Source organism: Camelus bactrianus, chromosome 12 (assembly GCF_048773025.1).
Source record: "Camelus bactrianus isolate YW-2024 breed Bactrian camel chromosome 12, ASM4877302v1, whole genome shotgun sequence".
NCBI classification, from domain to species: Eukaryota; Metazoa; Chordata; class Mammalia; order Artiodactyla; family Camelidae; genus Camelus; species Camelus bactrianus.
The window spans coordinates 48,659,536-48,676,528 of record NC_133550.1 but is presented as its reverse complement, the minus strand read 5'-3'; the positions used below and the strand labels follow the sequence as shown (position 1 = coordinate 48,676,528).

The window sequence follows — 16,993 nt, the reverse complement described above, 5'->3', positions numbered from 1 at the left end:
GTCCAAACTGAAGGCAAAGGACCATCACAAGTTGAATGCGATGATTTTCTCCTTGTGTACAACTAATTACAGTGGAGGACTGCTCATTTCCTGTTCCACTAGGAATTAACTCCAGGGCCATTTTGTACTTAAAGCCAACAGGACACTTTCACTTCTATTTCCAGTCTCAAATTACACCCCTCATATTGTCCAACATAAACTGTCTAAGATTCTGAAAATAGGATCAAATGTCAAATTAGGATATTCCAATAATAATAGCCAGCAGAGAGTCCCAAATGTGAAATAAATATTCTTTCCAAGGAATAAATTAGAAGACATAGATTAAATTAAAGACATCAAAATGCAAATGAATTAAAGCCTCAAATTAAACCATCTTGTTCTTTTTTAAGTAGAAAGCCTAAAGAAATAAAATTCTTCCCAAGCTTCTTATCATATTAGGTCTTAGAGAGGGTTATTGACATACCTATGGAATTGGGGTTCCCTCACAGCCACCAAGGAAGTGGTGTAACTTCTTTTGTAATGTAAGTTGTCTCTCATAAGAACCATTTTTAAATCTCTAAAGAAATGTATAATTTCAGAAGGAAATTATTTATAATAATAGAAGGAAGTTGTACAATATAGCAGATATCTGAGAGGCTCTCTACTAAAAAAACACTTCTAGAGAAAACATAGTTTTTAGTACATTGTTCTATTTATAGGAACTGAGAGAAATCTCCATGTTACCTCTCTGACAAAATAAGAAAAAACAGTAACCCACGCGTTGAAAGCTGAATAGGGAGCAGTTAATGGCAGTGAAGGTGAAAGTGGGTTGCCCATGTATTTGTTTCGACCAGAACACTGAACTTTGGGTCCTTGGTGAGATGAGGGAGCTGAAATTGAGACACCTGCATTAAATCTGGGAACTAGTTCCAGCAAACCAGAGTCAAGTTTCCCTTTCCCTCAAAGAAAATAACTTCAGTTCTGGTACTTAGGATTTCCACTTGTTAAAAGCAATCAGATATGAGTTCGTCACCAAAGATGACCAAAACCAGAAGAACTCAGCAGGCATAACAACACAACAAATTTAGACCTACAACGACATCAGGGTTGTTTTTTCTTTTCAAATTCCAAATTTATTTCAATTATCAATTGCTGCATAACAAACCACTTTAACAATTTTTGACTTAAAATAAATCTGTGTGTGTGTGTGTGTGTGTGTGTGTGTGTGTGTGTGTGTGTGTGTGTAATTTGAGAAAGCCTTAGTGGGTTGGCTCATCTCTGATCTACTTGAAATCAGTTAGAATCACTGGAACTGGAGGAGCTACAAAATGTCTTCTTTATTCATACATCTGCTGCCTCAGTGCTCCTTGGCTTCTCTCCGTCCAAATGATGATGTCCCAACCTCCAGGGCCTGGCCACTCAGCTTGGGCTCAAGGATAACTTTTTCATGTTAATCACACTTCTGGTATGTCTGTTGGCTTCCAAGTAGGGTTGCCATATTCAGCAAATACAAATATAGGATATTCACTTAAATTTGAATTTCAGGTAAACAATCATTTTTTTTCTTTAGTATAAAATATCCTAAATATTGGCTGGGACACACTTATACTGAAAAAGAAAAATTAACCACTTTAATCACCAAGAAGAAGTAAGTGGAAGTCTTCCAGTCCCCGTAAAGTCCTTGCTCAAAATTGAAACTGTCATTTCCACTGTAGATTATTGGTCAGAGCAGTCACAGTGTTCACCCAGATATGAGTGGAGAGACAGTCTCACTTCCTGGTGAGGAAGTGGCAAGATCACATTGCAGAAGGGCTTGTGGGATGGGATATATTATGGTGGCCGTTTTTGGAAAATACAGTCTGCCAAAAGAATAAGCATAAAACATGTGAGAAAGGATTTTGAAAATACAGTGTTCTAATGCTGGCCTTGTAAAATGAGTTTGAAAATGTTCCTTCCTCTTTAATTTTTTAAGAAGAGTTTGAGAGGGATTGGTATTAATTCTTTAAAAGTTTAGTTCACCAGTGAAGCCATCTGTTTATAGACTTCCGTTTTGGGGGAAGTTTTGTTTTGTTTTTTAACTTGGCATAGCTCTTTTTTATTCTTTTAGGTAGATACATACTATTTTATGATGTAGATTTATCATAGTATGTTAAGCCAAGTTCCCATTTATGAATATTCATTTTGTTTACAAAGCTTTTTGCAACCTCAAACAATGCTGCAATAAGTATCCTGTACATATGTCCTTAAGAATTAGTGCTTTATTTTCCAGTTCTGGAATTACTGAGTCAAAGGATACTGTTTATTTTAACATATGTTGTAAGATTGCTTTCCACAAATGCTATAAAACCTCTTTCCACTGTCAGTATATGAAAGTGCTCTGTTCCCCATAACCTGCATATTCATTTTGGGAGAATCAACATTTAACGATAAAAGGTTTTTCCATCCAAGAGAGTGGTTATCTTGTTTGTCTTTAATAATATCTCTAGTTTTTTTCATATTCTGCTTGTCCATTTCTTGTTAAATCTGTCATAGGTATTTTATAGTTTTTGTTACTCTTATACTGAAACATTTTCCCCATTTCATTCCTAAGTGTTTATTCTAGAATAAAGTCATTGATTTTTAAAATAATTATGTCAATTCTCTTTTCAAACTGTTTTTTAATTCTGTTTCAAATATTTAGTCACTGAATTGCCATTAAGAGATTTTTTAATCACTTCTTTTCATAGCCTCTGGAGGCTGTCGGCAAATTGCATTCCTCATGGCAGTTTTCTCTTGAAGGAAGATGTCGCACTTCCATGGCTGCTGCAGTTACTATTCACTCAACTTTCCTTCCATGGAATGTTTTTAATTTCTGTTTAACTTTCCTCCTTTCTCTACCTTCTTTTTTTGTAATTAATTTGGGGATTTTTTGTTTTGATTTTTGTTTTTTTATTGAAGTATAGTTGATTTATAATGTGTTAGTTTCTTGTATACAATATAATGATTCAGTTATATATATATTTTTCATTATAGGTTATTACAAGTTATTGAGTATAGTTCCCTGGGCTATACAGTAGTTCCTTGTTGTTTATCTTTTTTATATGTAGTAGTGTGTATATGTTAATCCCAAACTCCCAATTTATCCCCCCCCCCCCCCACCATTTGGTAGCCAAAAGTTTGTTTTCTATATTTGTGAGTCACTTTCTGTTTTGTAAATAAGTTTATTTGTATTGTTTATTTAGACTCCATATATAAATGAACATATGATATTTATCTTTCTCTGTCTGACTTACTTCATTTAATATAATAATCTCTAGGTCCATCCATTTTGCTGCAAATGGCATTATTTCTTTCTTTGTTAAGGCTGAGTAGTATTCCATTGTATATATATGTAGTACATCTTCTTTATCCAGTCATCTGTCAGTGGACATTTAGGTTGCTTCCATGCCTTGGCTATTGTAAATAGTGCTGCTATGAACATTGGGGTGCAGGTATCATTTCAAATTGGAGTTTTCTCCATATATATGGCCAGGAGTAGGATTGCTGGATCAGATGATAAGTCTATTTTTAATTTTTTAAGGACTCTCCATACTGTTTTCCATAATTGCTACACCAAATTACATTCCCACCAACAGTGAGAAGAGTTCCCTTTTCTCCACACCTTCTCCAACATTTATTGTTTGTGTAATTTTTAATGATGGATATTCTGACCAGGGTGAGTTGATAACCTCATTGTAGTTTTGATTTGCATTTCTCTGATAATCAACTTTATTGAGCATCTTTTCTTGTGCCTATAAGCCGCCTGTATGTCTTTAGGGAGAAATGGCTATTTAGAACTGACCATTTTTTGATTGGGTTGTTTGCCTAAGCAAATCCATACAAGAAGGATCAAAAATGTGTGAAAATGAATGTCTTCTCATAAGAGATTTTAGATGCTATAACACTAGACCGGTCTCACATTTAAATGAGTACTTAGGCTCCTGAAGTGTGGGGCTCAAGGAGAAAATAGAACTTAATATGTATTTAGTATAATGATGAGGGAGACCCAGCAATTTGATGACTTAAGTTATAACCGTTAAATTTTGCAAGGAAGAGGTAGTAATAGCTTGTATTATTCCCAAATGTTTACTCCCACTTCCTGTAGGAAGGAAATTATTAATCTCATCATAAAACTTTCCATAAGACTCGCAGTGCCTCCAGTGGAAGATTTTTTTTTAAACAACTGAGATCATGGGATAGTTTGCTATAGCAGCAGGTTAAAGTAGACGCTGTGCCTGACACATCACTCATCATGCACAAACAGGTAGCCTATGCATATTGTTCCTAGGAATGATAATGGTATGATGCCATAATTCACATTCTAATGTGAGAATTTCCCTTATTATGTTTAGAGTCATAACCATGTCCCAGACTTGTAGTATAAAGTAACTAGGATCCTAGTGAGACTAAATTGTGGGGGTAGAAGTTTCCCTATTCTACTCTCTTGCACTCAAATAACTGAGGCTTTCCTAATGGCTTTGGCAATATAATTTTGTCTGGAATAACTTCTGTTGAATGGGGAGTGGTTACTTTTCTAAATTCAATAGGCTTGGGAGCAGAGCTATACTTATGTGTGTTCCACAAAGTATTTGGACTTTAAAAAAGTGAGGCACTTAGAGACTTGGCATTCAATTAATTAACTTCTGAATTCCCCCAGGGTGCAGCTGTTCAACAAAGTCCTAATCACCCCAAACACAGGAAATTCCCTCCAGCTGAGATGCAAAAGAGACAGAGACTTGGATAAACTTTGAATTTTAATTTCTTTGAAATTTAACAACCAGGAACAAGTATATTTGATATTAAACTTCAATTTCATTGTATTTTTGTTTGTACGTTTAACCTGTAAGAGGACTTAATTTCTTTGAATGTCAATTTCTCCCTTAATGATCCATAATATGAAGGGGTTCATGTTGAAATCTGGGGCATCTCTATGCTGACTCTTCATTATTTGCATATCTTAATATTGTAATTTGATGTTATCATGAACTCCTGATAGGCTATGTTGGAACAATCTGGAAAGAGAAATAGATAAGGAAATGAATTTTCAGTGTTATACCAGTGTGACCTAAATGTTAATTTAATATTAATTTTTTTGTCCAATTTCAGAGCCTTGTAGCAACAAAATTGTACCGCCCATTGCTAGTCTAAGAAAAATACCCAAAGAAGCAGTGGTTTATATAGAGGAAGTGGTCTCATGAAGGTAGAAACAGTACTGTCTTGTAGGCTAATGACTTCTTCCCTGCAAAGGAAATAGCCACAACACTGGCAATCCACAGGCTTATTAGTTAAACCCAGTAGACTAAGAGAACAAGAGCAGTTAGATGTTAGGGGAGTTGAACTCTTCCTCACACTCTTGATATTTCTTTATATGTAGCAAGAGCTCCACTATTGCTATATTTCTTCACTCATCCCACTCCCTCAGGATGATCTGTGTATGAGTTGGGTGAAAAGAAATTGGGCACGTTTCACCCAGCCTTTTGCTGTCTTTTCTCTCTACAGAAAGAATGTATTCTACTCTGCTGCCCTCTGTACGTTGTATTCAGGACTAGGTGGGAATGAGTTTTAGTTTTGTTGAAACAGCCAATGTTGAGGTAACAAAATCTCAGTGACTACATATGTCAAAGTCATCTTGGATCAGCAGTTCTCCAGAGCTACTCACTTCCAAGCAGTGACTCAGATCTAGTCAGTTTACATCTTGTCATACTATTTGAGCATATGAATTTCTGGTGATGTTGCTAAGGTAAAGGCAAAGCATTGCACAGCAGATTTTAAAAGCTTTAACCTGGGAATGACATCTAGAACTAGTCACATTGGTCAGTTTAACTGCAGGGGAGCTGGTGAATATTGAAAGCATGTGAAGATTTGGTAAGCATCTGGTGTCTCTGCCACAGTAGATTTATAATAATCTGGTGAACACTGTTAGTAAACTCGTTTGCCCATAAGCATTAAGCCACATTTACTTACATCCAGTTTATCAGTAATGAAGGTGATTTTTTCGTACCCCCTGTCTGCCCCGTTTGTCTTGTTTTTCAGTTATTTCAAAATCTAGGGTGGGTAAAGGTGTGATTTTTATTGCCACCCTCAGTGTCCTCAACAATGAGTACTAAGTAACTAGTAAAGATAATACAGGATCTTAGAACAAAGAAAGATTTTGAAAATCAGACAAAAGATTTGGGGTATAGGTAGGACTTCGGATTTGAAAAATAAATGAGATTTAGAGTTTCAAAGTAGAGTTATAAACATTTTTAGTATCTCTCTTCTCCTAAGTAAAATCAGCAAACTGTTCAGCAAAAACAGGTTTTCTGACACTGTACCTTCTTAATGAAATATAGACAAAAGAGATATGAAAAAGTCAGTGAACTAATCCAGAGGTTCTGACAGTCTTGAAATGTTAAGTCATGAAATGTAAGGTTCCTTGCTTCCCAGTAATGCAAAACCATTATTTTTCTTGATGGTTTAACAAGGATGTGCTGAATGTATTCCAGATCCATGCAAATACAGACATATTCCATTGAACAATGTGACAGTGAAGAGGCCTTGAATGAGATCCAGCGTGCCATTATGTGCTAACAACACTTTAAGATATGCAATCTAATCCATTGTAAGGCTTCTTCTTCTAAGTCCTTTTGCTTGCAAGTGCACAAAGAAAACTGAACTTTGTCAGTTACTTTGAATGTCATGTTCTGCATTCACTGCCATGGTAGTAATCACAGATTTTTCCGTGAATCTTGGTCAATGCCAAGATATCTTCTTTGAAAATTGTTATCAGATAATTACCTCAGTCCACTTGGCTGTTGTGAATTTATGTCAGGTATTTTTAATCATAAGTTCAAGCCTACAAGATTCCAAATTTGGTATTTTTTACCCTTGTAAACATTAATCTGATGTTTATTGGGGGAAAATCAATGACTTTTTTCTTCAGTGATTGATTCTCATCTAAACAAGAAGCTATAATATACTGAAATTCAATAATGACATTAAATTTCAATTTATGTATTACCCAAAAGTGAATTCCTTGACTAAATGTTTATCACATAATGATTTCCTTCATAATAAGCAGAAATAAGTTCAAAAAGAGAGATAAATTTTCTTGTATAAGCAGGCAATGTTTAGGGTGATTTTTGTCCTATAAATAATTTGTATGAAGGTTACATATGTATAAAATACATGCTACTGTTTTACACGACAGATTCAATATTACATTTTTAAAAATTACCCCAGATCTTAGTGCTGTGTCTGTCCTGCATTAATCCTCATTCAAATCTTTTAAGTATATATTAAAATTATTATTGTTATAATTTCTTCATTAAAGAAGATCTTTGTATTGGTCAAATAGCAAGTGACAGAAAACCAGTTTAAACTAGCATAAATAAAAGGAGAGAAGAGAAAGAAAAGAAAAAGGAAGGAGAGAAAGAAGAGAGGGAGAAAGAGAGGGAAGGAAGGAAGAAGGAAAGAAAAGAGAGAGTAGAAAATTAATGGCTCAGTAACTAAATGATCTAGGGGTAGATAATGCTTCCTTCAGGCATAAATGGATTTAGGTGTTCAAATGTTATCAGATCTCTCTCTCTTTCTCTCTCTCTCTTTTTCTCTCCTTCCCTCAGCCCCTTTTCTCCTTGCTCTGCTTGGAAAATGGATACTAGTGGTGCAACACCTAATTTATCTTTAAAGTTTGAATCTCAGTTTAAGAAAAATAAAGTCCAGAAATAAAATAAGTCCACAGGAAACTCTGGATGGTCCATTTTAGGTCATATGTTCAAACTAACTCATTAGTGAAACAAGAAGAATGGAATAATCTGATTATGTAGGGTTGGCATCATAGACCCACCTCTGTTACCAGATTTAACAGAGAAGTGAGAGTGAAAAAAAACATGGTTAATAAGCTAAAAATAATATGTAACATCACTGCTTTATTTAGTGATAGGCACATTCTTTGGTATAATTTCAAGGGCTAATAGAAAGCCTAACTCATGAGCACTATTATTATCCCTCTTTTACAGGTGAGGAAACAGAGAGCAGAAGGACTGAGAAAGTGACAGAGCAATGAGGAGCAAAGCCAAGACACAATTCAGGTAGTCTGACCTTACAATACTACCATTGAATAAATGAGGTGGACAGATTTTATATATATATATATGTATGTGTGTGTGTGTGTGTGTGTGTGTGTGTATATATATATATATATATATATATATATGAGTTTGTAGGAGGATGTGAAATATATTATGATGTAGGACCTCTGGTTTGATGCAATGCTATATGGGATCCTGTGCCAGAAATCAAATACTACCTAAACTCTCAGATAGTGATATTGGTTGAGGCTCTGCAGGTAGGAAAGGCAAATCATACTCAGAAAATGTATTAATTCCTGCCAGAACAAATTGCTGGCCTTTCCAAGAAGAGGCCTCATGTAAAATGGTGCCTTATTATAGGCTCAAGTTTGGACTCTGCTGCTGGAAATTTGGACATTCATTAGTGAAATCGGACCTCAGTGGGCTCAAACATAGCCTCCAATATTGCCAAAGTGGCTTTTTTATTCATGCACTCACAGTATAGCACTAGAGTTAACCAGCAACACAGGCTGCCTCATAGCAGCTGGCTAGGTTATTTTGTCTACTTGGCTTAGTCTACTTGTTTAGTGCCTCATCCGTGGTCGATGCTCTCTTGCACAGAAAATACATGACACAAAAATCTTTATACTTTCTTCCCACTCCCATATATCCATAAATATGCCTCTACCCCAGTCCTTTTTTGTTCCTTATCTTCCTATCTGTCTCCCTCAGGTCGGCCATTTGTCACTGCCTGTGAGTCTACATGTATTCTTACCTTGAGGCACGCACATGTACTGTGCAAAGCTCCACCTACTGAGAGGATTTTCTTTTGACTGTGGCCTTTCAATGCCACTCCTAAACAAGACTGTTGTGCTTGCTATCCACTTTTTCCTTACCCCCAGATGCCAAGCCAACTCAGCTCAGGAACTTTTCTTCTCTATCAGCTGCTTATAAGGGATCTCCTAAATAGCTATAGTTATTAGCTGAGGAAAGGGATCAGACAGCAGTGGGAGATGATGTGGGGATCCAGGCCATCTGCTCATGCAGTTGGCTTGTGCCATTGGGTCCTGCTCATGTTCAGTCTGGATTTAGCGCTTTCACCTTATGAAATTAGTACCATTCTTGCCTGACCTTATGACTTTGTGGATCTCTTAGGTCTCATGGTAGATAGTTCTGGATAAATGGCCATTTCATTTCTTATGGTTAGGCACTCTATCTTTATCAGGGACAAATGCACTTCAGAAACTACCTTTCAAAAGGCACATAATTATCTACTGCATATGCCATGACCTTCTTCCAGAACTCCAGGAATAGTTTGTGATTTTACAACTGCGGCTTCCCATAGACTCAACAGAACATCTTTTCCCAATCCAGTTCCCTTAATATCATAGGACCTGAATGTTACAAGTGTTTTTACTGTTTTATTTTTTTTTCTGCATTGGTCCCTCTTGTTTAGGTTTTTAGTGTCACGCATTGTATTTGAAAAATAGTTGGTAGAAAAAATTTGTATCCTAAAGTTATCTTCTTCCAGAGAGAATTAAAGTATACTACTTCTAGTCTCCTAGGGGCACAGTCACACTGGGATCACCCAAACCCAATTTCAGAGATTAAGATCATTCAAAGCTAAGCTGCAATTCCCTGGAAGGATCTCTTTGCTTCCACTTTATCCTTACTTCTATGGCGCAGCCCTTAGAAGTTCTAATGTGTATATAGGTGAGTTCAGGACTCTAACATCTTTTTCCATATCTCTGTATGTCTGTTAAAAGCTCCACTAAGCACCTCTAGTGCCTGGTAAACAGTATATACTCAATATGTTTATTTGTTAAGTGAGTAAATGTGTGAATGACTGAATAATGAGCAATTAAGTACTAATAGTGATAACTATAATTGATAAGAATCACTGACCAAAAAAGACAACACTTGGTCAAAATGTGTTTGTGTGTGTGTGTGTGTGTGTGTGTGTGTGTGTGTGTGCACAGGTGTGCATGTATGTATGTGAGAGAATTGCAATAATTGCATCAGTTTTCTCTGGGAATATTCACATTTTGAATAACTCCTGTTTAACCCTTACCACACCCAAAGACACAAGGCTCTCCCACCATAAAACACGCACACATTTCACTAAGAGATCTTAATAGTAAAAGAGTGAAAATAATACTCACTGAAATATTTGTATAATTATCTATCAATGTTGACTTTATCCATTCCATATATTCATTACAACCACAAATGCATACACATGCTGAGAACAAAACTATTAATATATACTCGATTGGAGGGTTTTATATATATTAAGTTTAAATTTGATGACTTAATGGAAATAACCTGGACTGTGAGTATGAGTGTGGTCAACCTCCACTTTGTTGCTGCAGAGTTCTAGGACTGAAGTCCGGTCACTTTATCTTCTAAACTTGTTTCCTAATCTATAAGATGAGAATGTTTGACTAGGTGACTTTTTATATATCTTCTAGTTCTCAGATGCTTTGATTTTTATCAAATTATATATTTCGACCCTGGCAACTTCTTACTGTAACAGTAGAAAATCAACTAATTATGAGTAACCCCTAGGTTGGTGGGATTTGTAATCCTAGTTATTTTGCAACTCAAGGACAAAATGACACTTGCATAAATCAAAAGTCACAAAGGTGATTTTATTTTCCAAAATGCTACAGTATCATGAAAGAAAAGCATACATACGCCTTCCAGGTTAAAAAAAAAAAACTGGAATGTTTTCCTGGTTTATCTTTAGTTGAAATTCTTTGGTTATTTCAGGTAGAAACTTTCTGAATTCAAATAACTTAAAGTGTAACTACTATGTGGGCAATGATATTTGTTAGAGACATATTAAAGAAACTGAATATAATTTCTTTGATGTATCAAAGATTAATTTACAGTGAACTTTTAAAAATAAGATTAAGGTAGTCTATATTATGTTCAGAGAATGAATAAAAATCACGTAATACTCTACTGGAAGATTAACTTGAATGATTTGTGAGTGTTTAAGTGATGATTATATTCATATAGATTGTCATTTGCCACATTACTCATTCAGTTAAGACTATAATTCAACTTTTTATTCTGGTTACAAGGAATTCTGTACAATAACTAATTGAACCCAAGACCAAATTTGTGTATTAGGAAGAAAAACCACCCTAACATTTGATTTTTGCATTGATTACATTATAAGCAGGAGGAAAGAAGCAAAATAGACGTGCCTACATTACTTGTGTCTCCTGTCAATAAGTAATTGCCAGGAGGTGGGGGTATAGCTCAGTGGTAGATTGCATGCTTAGCATGCACAAGGTCATGAGTTCAATCCCCAGTACCTCCAGTGAAATAAATATAAATTACCTCCCCCTACAAAAATAAAAATAAAATAAATAAATAATTGCCCTTGAACATTCTTTGTTCTTAATTTAACTCAGACATCTTGACTAGCTAACTACCCAAAATCTCCATCAAACAAAACACCAAGAAAATACCCTCACAGGAGGAAAGAAATTATGTTTTTAGATCTGTTTAAATTTCTATGAAATTTAAAATTTAATTTATTCATTCACTCATTTATGCATAAAGTTTATTTAAAACTGTAGCAAAAATTGCTATATGCTCACCCATTTCCTCCTCCTCCTGGATATATGACTATGTCATATCGCCAAGACTCCCTTGCGTTTAGGTATGACCGTATGACTGAGTTCTGGTGAACGGAACATGGACAGAAGTAATAGCCTCCTCTCCTGGGCTTAGAAAATTAAAAAGTTCTCCCGTATGATCCCTTTTTAGGGTCTCTACCTTAGGACCCACTAGAGAGAAATATGAAGACCTTGAGGAGTTAGGAGCCCAGAAAGACCACATAGAAGCTCACACGGATGGAAATACTAACAGTGATCTAGGACTTGAATGAGAAATAAAGTTCTGGTGTACTAAGACAGCGATGTCAGGGTCTATTTGTTAAGTCAGCTATGTTTTACCGTACCTCGTAGAAGAACTTTTCCTCCAGCTGTGAAGAAATAGTGAGGTCTAGGGAAAGAGAACTATAAGAGTTTTTCGTATTTATTCATCCAAAAAAAAAAAAGAATTTAACAGTTTTGATTTGAAAGAATGGAAGGACTGAAAAATTTTAATCATGGCCCTCTCATGACCTTAGCCCCCGATTTTTCTTCCTCTCCCCTTTTGCTAAACTTAAGTTGCCCAACTCATAGCTGCTAAACCACAAGAATAATTTCTCATTCCTCCTAGAACCATATTTGACCATATGTTCCAGAAATTAGCAGAACTTTGGCTGACCCCTTTGACTATAAGTCTATGAAAACTTTCTGCCTTTCTTTCCCAAAATAGAACATGCCTTTGAAAGAGTTCTCACATTCTAACATTCTGAACAAAGACTTATAACTGATGTTCGTGACTTTCTTCCACACTGTTACATCCTTGTGCTATACCAGAAGTAAAATAATAAGTAAGAATTAGTAACTTCCCTCAGGAAGCTTACCATCTATTGGGGGATGCAAACAAGACTGTATAATATGATTGCTCCTACACTCAGGTTACTTATAAATTATTACAGAATCATAAATGAGTGAGAAATTCATTACCCTGGGGCCCTCTGCCAAAACTATACTGAGAAAATGAGTCCTGAGGAGGGGAAGGTCTTTCACAGAGAAGAAACTGTGCAAAATAGCAAACAGCCACAAAAAATGAAATTGTTTCAAAGGCAGCTCAAAATTAGTGGCTCAAAAATCTTCATTTCAGTAGGTGGCACTCAGAACTGTACAAACCAGAGATCAGTCAGTCATCTTTAACTCTCTCTTGTCCTCACTGCCCACTACAACATGCTGTCCACTACAAAACACACCTCAGATGTATCTACTTAGCTGCACATCTCCTGACACCATCATAGTCCAAGCTATCATCATCTCTTACCCAGATTATTTTAATAAACCTACTGCTGACCTAATTTAATAGCATCTTTCTCCTCTACCCATCCTTCCTGCCTCACGATTAATGATCTGTTCAAGAAACAAAAGGATTTCTTCAAAGTGCCCATAGGGGCGTGTCACACCTCCTTTGAATCCTTTGATGCTTTTCTGTTACATTTAGCTTAAAGATTAAAATCCTTAAAATGAATTACAAAGTTGTATACAATCTAAACTTTCCGTAACTGCCAAGAATCATCTCAAACATGATCCCATCCCCACATCCCAGCTCTCTAAGTTATAACAATATTAGATTCATTTCATATCTTTGAACAGGACAAGGTATCCTCCTACCCCAGGACTTTCACAGGTGCTGTTTCCTCTGCTTTTAACAGTCTCCACTGCACCATCACCATTTAACTAGTTCCTGAATGTCTTTTAGACAATGTGCACTGAAGTGAAGGGTGGGTGCTATGAGAACAGTCTGCCCCAGGTACAGGCAATAAGGGGTGCATTATTTATAGATAATTTAAAAATAACAAAAAAAACTGTCTAAAAGTTGGCCTACTTTTTATTAAAACTGCTCTGACAATTATAAACAACTTAAGTAATAAAATACTTCTCTCCATCAGTGAAGACCACTCCCCAGCAATTCATGCTACTCTTGGTATGTATGCTTTCAGGTCGTAGTATCCAGGCTACTTTCTCCAAAAAGTCTTTTATGATCCTATAGACCAGCTTCACTGGCATGATTCTCTGCCATTAGAACTTTCTGGGGTGATGAAAACATTCTATATCTGTGTTGTCCATTTGAAGTAGCCACTGGCCACATGTGGCTCTTGAACGCTTGAAATATGGTCATGCATCTCAGAACCAAAATCTTTAATTGTATTTAATTTTAATTTAGATTTAAAGAGCTGGCTATGGTATAAGACAATACAGCTTTAGATTGAGTTAAATATTGTTGCTAAATGCTCCGTTATTTCTTTATGTTCTCCTTTGAAAAGACTCACTAAACTTAAATTCAACATTCAACAGATATTTCTTGAGCCTCTATTGCATCCATGTCACTGTTGTAGATGCTCACATGGAACACACATTCTCAGGATTTATCTGTTTGAGACATCTTCCCTTCAAAACCCTAAGCTCCATGAGGGCAGATACTGTCTTTCTTGTTTACAGCTGTCTTTTGCAACATAATTTATGCCAGTGTCTGCCATCTGTCAGATCACAGATGACATACAATAATTATTGATTCACCCATTTGTTGTATAAGTACTTCCATGTGCCCATGCTGTGGTATGAGGAAATGTCAGAAAACCAGGCCAGTTAGGTGTGTTGTGAAAATATTAAAAAATCTTTATCCTTGGGTAACTATCAAAGGTTTTTAAGCAGAAGAATAATGGGACAGATTTTAAAAGATGTTCTTGGCAATAATGAGATAATAACTAATGAGGGGCAAGGCCTCAGTTGTTTTTTTTTTCTTGAATTACTATGAGACTAAAAGACATACTTGTTTTTTTGAGTCAGAAATTTTGATAGTCTTAGATCCATAGAATAAGACTTCACACTTCATGCATTTTCTAAAGCCTAAATCAACTCACGTCAGCTCTCAAAATTCCAATGGCTTCTAAGAACCCTGAGAATAATACCCAATAAAATCTATGATAGAAGGTTCACACAGCCAATTCCTGTCACCTCTCTGACTTCACTTTCTTTGTCTCAACCTTTTGCAAAATGTACTCCAGCCAAGCAGAAATCATAGCTCATCCTTAAAACTGTGAGCATATTTCAGCCCCAGGGCCACAATACTTCTGTTTCTTCCTCCAGGAATGCTCCTCCTCATTGATATTACTTAGGATACAGTTTCAACTGCTGTAACGAAGACCCACACTTAATATCTTAAGCAAAACAGGTATTTAAATTATACGTCATGTCTATGTCCATGTAGAAAGTTCAGGGTAAGCATGCAACTCCACAATTGACAGGTACCCATATTGCCCCACCATCTTTGTACAGGTTCCATCCACCTGTCTAGAGTGACACTCCAGTTTACACCATCATAACTGCTTCCAGCAGCAGGAAGGGAAGAAGAGCATGGGGAAGGCACACACTTCCATTTTAGCACATGACACAGTAATTGGACATATTTTTTCCATTCACAACAGTGCTCTGTCCTTTGTCACATGGTACATTTAGCAACAAAGAGGACAACAAATAAAATCTCCAACTAGGGTGATGAAGCATTTGACTACCTAAAATTCTACTACTGTGCAGTTAGGTAAAAAAGGATATTGGGAGCTAATTAGTAATCTCTTTCATAGTCCATGTTTTGGTAATCTAAATATCCATGTGCACTCTGCTTTCAGAAGACAAATTACACTTGCCTCATTCCCGGGAGATAACTCCCCAAATCCAATACATTTAGTGCATCCATCACAAAGTCTAGCCCCTCTGGTTTATTAATTTTTTCCACCACACCTGGAGGTGGCTCCACAGAGTCTAATGAGGAATATTTTAAAGATCACCTACCTATATTTCTCAGCCAGATAATTAATATACAGTGGTGGAGTTATAACAGGATGGCAATAAAGAAAGCACCCATTTGGAAAAGGGAGCATGGAAAATACCAAGAGTTACTGGTCCACAGTGGTTATCAATTCCTCCTTTTCAGAAATTGCAGACTCCATATCTAGCTATGATGGAGTCATCACCTGGAAAGCTCATTTAGCATCTTCTACTTTGTGAAATTTCCTTATCACTGTCTTCCATGGCCCCTGGCTTTGCATTTAGAAGATTCTTCTTTGTTTATTATCTTTCAAGGTCACCTATGAAATGTGCTTAGGAGCGTGTATCTATTATATTGTTCAAAAGAAAATATGTAGACATCAATGAATTACTTACTAAGAATAAAGCCTAGAATAGAGAAAACTCATGAGTCATTTTGATAAATTAGAAGATATTTAAAAGAAAGTATAGAAGGAGAAAATAAGGATACAGACTGAAATTTAGGAAATAGAAGACAAAAATTTAGAAAGGATAAATTAAAATCAAGGCTTTCTTATTTTTATTTTTTAGAAGACCAATGAAATACTATATCAACCAAGTGGTATAAAAATGAGAAAGCAAAAAAAAAAAAGGATGAAAACAAAAAAGAAAACACAACCACAGACGAAGAGATACAATCGTAAGTAAATATTATATATAAATATATAGCAACAAATTTCAAATTCAAATGGATTATTTTATAAAAAACTACACATGTATACGTGTGTGTATGTGTGTATACAGTAAGTAATTGGATTTGCTAAATCAGACTGGCTTTGGGTTTGATATGTATATATATACACACACACACATACAAACTGCTACCCAAGATGACAGTGTCCTGTCTAAAATGCACTCAACTCTATGCCCCTTCCCTGCTTTATTTTCCTTCATTATACTTGTCATTGCCAGATACTGTGTTATACATGTATTAGTTTTTCTATTTATTATCTTTCCATACATATAAATTGAAGTTATCCAGATACTGTGTTATACATGTATTAGTTTTTCTATTTATTATCTTTCCATACATATAAATTGAAGTTATCTAAATTTCATCTGTCTTGCTTTTTTTAGTGATTAGGAGAGTGCCTAACATAGAGTAGGCATACAATGAAATACTTATTAAATCAATAAAAACATATCCTTTGTGTTTCCTCATGCATTTAAAAAATTATGTCCTATCTCACCAATTGACACTCCATAGACAATAGTTCATGTGCAATTTCAAAGCCTTGATTCTACAAAAACAACCTTCAAATTGTGACATGAAAGAAAATTAGGGATAGATTTCTTCAGTTCCCAAAGAGAGGTTAAAAATCATATTTTACTTGAATTTTTCCTCCCCTATATAGTGTAAGCACACTTTCCTACATAGGCCAAAGCAAGCTGTTTCACACCCCAGATTAGAGAATTTGGCCTATTTAAGGGAAGAAAATCCATTAAGTGAGAAAATTAGTATTATAAGTTTCATTTCTTCCCAAATAA

At 35.6% G+C, this 16,993-nt stretch overlaps 1 long non-coding RNA gene across 1 annotated transcript in view; it reads left to right on the top strand.

Moving 5' to 3' along the window:
• LOC123617994 (uncharacterized) overlaps positions 1–16,278 on the top strand; it is a 268,207-nt gene extending 251,929 nt beyond the window's left edge. Inside the window, exons 2-3 of the long non-coding RNA XR_006726321.2 lie at positions 7,995–8,066; positions 16,037–16,278. This is a non-coding gene — a long non-coding RNA (uncharacterized LOC123617994). The remainder of the gene's footprint in view (positions 1–7,994; positions 8,067–16,036) is intronic.
• The last annotated feature ends 715 nt before the right edge of the window (positions 16,279–16,993 follow it).